The sequence below is a fragment of the Dendrobates tinctorius genome, unplaced genomic scaffold (assembly GCF_039654945.1).
Source record: "Dendrobates tinctorius isolate UK_male_01 unplaced genomic scaffold, ASM3965494v1 ptg000147l, whole genome shotgun sequence".
In the NCBI taxonomy this organism is placed as follows: Eukaryota; Metazoa; Chordata; class Amphibia; order Anura; family Dendrobatidae; genus Dendrobates; species Dendrobates tinctorius.
In genome coordinates this window covers 2,156,239-2,162,407 of record NW_027361814.1, presented here as the reverse complement: position 1 = coordinate 2,162,407, position 6,169 = coordinate 2,156,239, and positions in this window count along the sequence as shown.

The window sequence follows — 6,169 nt, the reverse complement described above, 5'->3', positions numbered from 1 at the left end:
GGCATTGATGATCGACTATTTGACTATTGGGCCGGCCCATCAAGGGTATGAACACTGCTTGGTAATGGTGGATCATTTCACCAAATTTGCCATTGTGACTTCTACCCGAGACCAAACTAAGGAGTCCAAGGCTTATGCCATCTGTAAAAACTTTATCCAGGTGTGCGGCTATCCGAAGAGGATACGCTCGGACAAGGGGCCTGTTTTTTAGGACGAGTGATGGAGGAACTACAACGTATGTACCAAATTGGGAAGTTTCGAACGATGCCCTATCATCCACGGGGTAATGGAGCATGTGTACGATTCAACCGGACTCTCATTCAGATGTTGAGAACGCTGGAGGAAGATTGTAAGATACGCTGGCCTGAATTCGTAGCAAAACTGGTGTGAGTATACAACAACCGCGTACATCGCACCACAGGGTACACCCCTTACACCCTGCTCTTTGGCAGACTACGCAAAGAGATCACACAGCTGGAGCTGGACCCAGAGGAGGATTACCCACGGACGGGAGTGTCCACCTGGGTATGAGAACATCGCCATCGGCTGCAAACACTACATCGCATGGTACAGACCCGGTTTCAAGAGTTGGAGCATTTTGAGAAAAGTCCTCTACGAGGGACAGCTCTACAGGCCAGAGACCAGGTGTTGGTACGAGAGAAGCACCCTCGAGATAAACTTGTGTATTACCAAAAAGAAAAAAGGTAACTTGTATACGGTAGGATCACCAAAATCAATATAGCAAAAAGGTATTGTGGTGCAGTGACCGCTGTGTCCGCTAGGGGGCGCTGTGTGGGTGTCCCAGGACAGCCGTATAAGCATTTCCATTACCCTGATAGGTGTAGGATACTGAAAGATCATAATGATCAGCAGAGGTACAGCTGAGTAGTATGTTCCGTTACAATGTGTCAGGGAAGCCTGTGTGTGGCTGTGGGCAATAGAACCTTGGGTGAGGTCATAGTCATGTGATCACCTGTGGGCGTGGTTATGGACCATATAAGGTACCTGAGGTCTGGTCACATGGGGTGAATGCTGGGACCTGATTGGTCCAGTTTGGAAGGTCCCGTGAGGAGAAGGATCTCCTCACTAACAGCACGTGTGGACGCTGTGACTAATGGCGATGTGTGCCTGACCGTTCCCAGGGAGAGGGAAGGAACGTTTGCAGTGTAAAGCAGCATGCAAGGTAACCCGGAGACGGGACTGCTATTGAGAGACTGTATAGCCTGCTGGCTAGATGAAGCACAGCCTGTGTGACTAGGAAGGCTATAGGGGAGCAGAGCTCCAGTGTGAAGATACCCTGCTGTCTGCTATAAGACTGTTGCATATTACTGCTGGAGGTTTATGAAGGATGAATAAACCTCATGGACTATGATTTGTTGAAAATCCTGTGCCGGATGTGTTTTTTTTTATCGCTGCAAGCGTGAACCCTCTACTTACATGACAGCGCTACCTCACAGTATATATAAATTTACTGAGACATATCAACAAAAGGCAAGCAACCAATTAAAAACAATTAAAAAAATCATAAGGTTAACAGCCATAGGGGGCCTTGTAGGTGCCTCCCAAGGAATGCACCTACCTCCACTAAATGTACCGAAAGTATATTATGGTAAACCACACTGAACAGCTGAAGTCATTAAATGCTGGACAGGATGATCTTACATATAAATCTTAAAAAGACTCAACAGGATGCAATATGTCCGAATGGGCAAATACAATATCTGCACAAAATATATAATATCAAAGACAAAGTTTAAGCAGGATAAAAAACTGCAGGCTGAATAATGATAAAGAATATGATAGTGCACAAAACCCAAAACTCTCCCTAAACATAAATCAATGAGGAAGGACAAACTAGCCCAAAATCAAAAATGAGAGTGGAAGGTATGGGGTTGCAGAGAACCTGTTAGATTCTGAAATGAGTGAGTCACCCGGTCATGGCAGTGGAGAAGGGGGAGACACCCCACGCATATCCATCAGTGGAAAGTGGCATAAATGATAGAAACTTGCCTACCGAGTTGAAAAAATACCATACCTGGTAAAGCGGCGAGTCAGTTCTGAAGGACCCATCTACGAAGTCCAGCCTGAGAGGTAAGAAGATGCCCACACTCGCACAGTACACCGAAACATACTCTGACCCTGCATGTCCAGGAATCCTGTTTTAGAAGAAGAAAAACCCAGTGTTGTCGAGAGCCCTCCCTTAGTTCATAGCGATTGTGAAGAACAATGTCCGAGGCTACCGATAGTGAGGCCAGAAGGCGAAGAGTGTGGGAGATTGAAAGTCTAGGTGCATCCTTGCTCGCCTAGTTACCTTTCAACATTAGCGATGTCTAAATTGAAAGGGATTTGGAGTTCTCTTGCCGCTCTGACGAAATTCGTGCCTAGGTCAGAACGAATATGCTTCACAGGGCCTCTGATTGCAATGAAGCGTCGAAGTGCATTTATAAAACTCAAAGTGTCCAAAGATTCGATTACTTTAAGATGAACGGCTCTGATGGACAGACAGGTAAATAAAACTGGCCAGCACTTTGCTTCAGTATGGCTTTTCCTAGTGCGTCGAGTAGCCACGGACCAAGGACCAAATACGTCTAGTCCATCGATGGTGAAGGGGGGTTAAGTACTAAGTCTATCGGGTGGAAGATTGGCCATCTTCAGATTTTGGAACATGTCACGGAGTTTGCTACACTCAACACAGTTGAAGATGAGTTTGCTCATGCTTCTCTATGCTCCAACTATCCATAGTCCAGCCGTCCGTAGGTTCCCTTCAGTAAACAAACGACCCTGGTGTCTCACTAAGTCATGATGATGCTGAATAAGAAGGGTTGTGATGTGATAACGTCCAGGAATTGTTACCGGGTGTTTCTCTGAATCTTCTAACTCAGCTTCTTGAAGACTGCCACCTACTCTCAGCAGCCCATCTTGGTCGACAATCAGATCGAGCTTCTTCAGCACATTGTCTTTAGGAACGAGTTGTCACTTGTTGAGTTTGTCTATTTATCTGGTATAGGTTTCCCTTTGTACAACACGAAGTATTGTAACTTTGGCTCTTTCCAGGTTGGGAACGGCAAACGCTTGCTTGCAGTGATGAGAACCTCTACAAGGTCTCTGGCTTGCAGGTAGTGCTGACTTGTAGGACTGGGCCATATGAAGTAGACAAGCGATGGCTCGAACAAGTGACTTCCAGGTTGAGAACCTTCTGAACCGATGAGATTCGAGGTGCTAACTTGAAATTACTGTATGTAGAGCAGACACTTGAGGACGGAGCTCTTCATTGGTATCTGGATCCACTAGTTCGAATGTATCAGGCCTGTTGATGTGGGGCATCGAACGGCACAAGGAGGCAGGGCCTGTGAACCATGTAGTGTCCTTAAGATGACTTGGTGCAACGGATCTAGTCGCATGGTCTGCAGGATTGTGGTGAGTAGGTACGTAGTGCCACTGATTAGGGCAGGTGGATCTACATATCCTCAGTACCCAGTTGCTGATGTAGACATAGAAGTGTCATGTCTCGTTGCAGATGTATCCCAGTACCACCTTGCTATCGGTGTAGAACTCTGCATCTTTGATCTCCAGATTCTTCCCATCTGAGATAAGTTCGGCAAACTCAACTGCGAGGACGGCAGCGCAGAGTTCCAGTCTCGGAATCGTGTGTTCATGGAGTGGCACCAATTTTGTCCGGCTCATAATGAACCCTATATGGCATTGTTCGTTCACATCTATAGTTTTGAGGCACACTACTGCTGCGATCGCTTTGAATGATGCGTCACAGAAGATACAGTATTTGTGTTTTGACTTCTGTGGATGGCACTGGAGCATAAGGTACTTTGAGAGACTCCCTCCACTCTGCCCACAGGTCAGCTTTTACTGACGGAAGTGGATCATCCCAATCAGACGTGTCTTGGGTGAAGTCTCTTAGCATCATTTTTCCTTGGATCGTACTGGAGCTACAAACTCCAAGGGGTCGTATAGACTATTCACTAAAGAAAGAACTCCTCTGCGCATGAAGGGTTTCTCATCTTTGCTGATCTGAAAGGTGAAGGTATCCGTCTTCAGATCCCAAAGCAGTCCAAGGCTCCGCTGCATGGAAAGGGAGTCAATGCTTAGGTCTAAGTCCTTTAGATCACTGGAATAGTCTTGAGAGGGAAAGGCTTGGCGGAAATCTTGTGTAACCTTAGGTTAGACTGAGCCATAATTTCTTGAGCCTTTTTAGTAGACTGATTGCAGCCTCATTTGTCGATGTGGACTTCAAACAGTCGTCTACGTAGAAGTCTTTTTCTATGAAGGATCTGATGTCTGACCCGCACTCTTCTTCACCCTCTTTGGCGGAATTTCGGAGGCCGTAAATAGCGAATGCCGGGGAAGGGCTGTTCCCGAAGATGTGTACCCTCATCCAGCACTCTGCAATGTCATTTTCCGAGTCGTTGTTGAGGTACCAGAAGAACTTCAGGTAATTTCTGTGTTCCTCTTTGATGAGAAAACAGTGGAACACCTGTTGTATGTCAGCCATAAATGTCACCAAATCAGAGTAGTACTTCCAGAAGTTTGTTCTTAAGGTCTTGACCCGACAGTAGGACATCATTCAATGAGACATCTTCGCATTTGGCGCTTGAGTCGAATACCACTCTTATTTGACCTGGCTTCTTAGGATGGCACTCCTCTGAGTGCCAAAGTGCAGGTGCAATCTCTGCCTGGTTGTTCTGGAATATCTTCCCCATGAAGGTAAAGAAGTGTTCCTTCATCTCAGGTGACTTCTGAAGCTTGTGTCTGAGGGAGATGAATCGGCTGTAGACCAGTTCCCTGTTGTTGGGTAGGCGTCATCTCTGAGGTCGAAATGGTAGAGGTGCGACCCAACTGTTCGACTTGTCCTTGACTATTTGACTATCCATGATGTCCCAGGGCATCTTGTCTTCTATAGACATCGCTACCTTGTTGTCTTCCTTTGTCCTGTGGAAGACTGTACATCCTATGTGGTCTTGTTCACCTTCACAGGCGTGGTCTTCATTGGTAGGAACTGAGAAAGAGCAAGGTAGGGGAGTGCTGTTAAGGTAATTCCTTTACCAGCAGACTATTGTGACATGGCTGGAAGAGAGACAGACGTAAATTTTCTAGTGTGCTGGTAAGCATACTGTTGACTGAGGGCGGCTTGTGTACTCCTCCTAGACAGACATCTTCTATAATGACCCATCCAAGGTCGAGCCTCTGTGCGTATGAAGCGTTCCGGAAGCCGTTGATAGATTCTCTAGCCTTGTGGGCTCGGAGTATATCTCTTCCCAGGAGTAAAGCTATTGGGGCTTTTGGATCCAAATCAGGTATTAGGTGGGCTATACGGTTCAGATAGGGGAGATATGTCACAACCTCCGGTGAAGGTATCTCCGACCTGTTGTTGAGAATCTGGTTACACTCCAGGATGGTCGGTAGCGATAGGCAGGTCTAGCCACCTATGGATTCCACCTTGTATCCGGTTGCTTTCTCCCCGCCGTCTCAACGGTACCTAAACACATCCTCAAGGAGTAGGGAGAACCAGGTGCCTACAATGCTGAGGTTGTCAAAGAATATGGACTTGGCTAAAGACCTATTACTTTTGTCATCTAGGATTGCATATATCTTGAGGTCTTTGTCCCTGTGGCCTGCTGGGTAGACTCGGACAAGGCAGATTTTTGAACAGTATCTTCCTCCTGTGAGTCCCTTACAGATCTCCATACATTGAGAGGTGACCACAGGGGTGTCTTCATCAGTGTTCTTCTACTTCTCATCATGCTCCTCTGCCTGCGACAACACTCGTGTAGGTGGTCGAGGGTGCAAGGCTGTGTTGTGATCCGTGCTGCTGTATTCTGCACATTTCATGCAAGCTTCACAGATCCTGGCAAGATGAGAGGTTGTGGCACAGCATTTGAAGCAGATGTTATTTTCCTTGAGGGAACCTTTGCGATCCTCCAAAGTCTTCTCCCTGAAGGCTCTGCATTTCAGTAGAGGATGTGGTTTCCTGTGCAGAGGACACTGCTTACTGACATCTTGAGGCTTGTTCTCTTCTGGAGGGGGCTTACTTGTATTGTGAGGAGGACCTGTGGAAGCAATATTAGTTTTGTGGACTGCCACGGGTGTCTTACTGGGTTTGACACCGGGGGCAGTGGAACATGACAGAGTGAAGTCAAAACTAGGGTCATTTCTG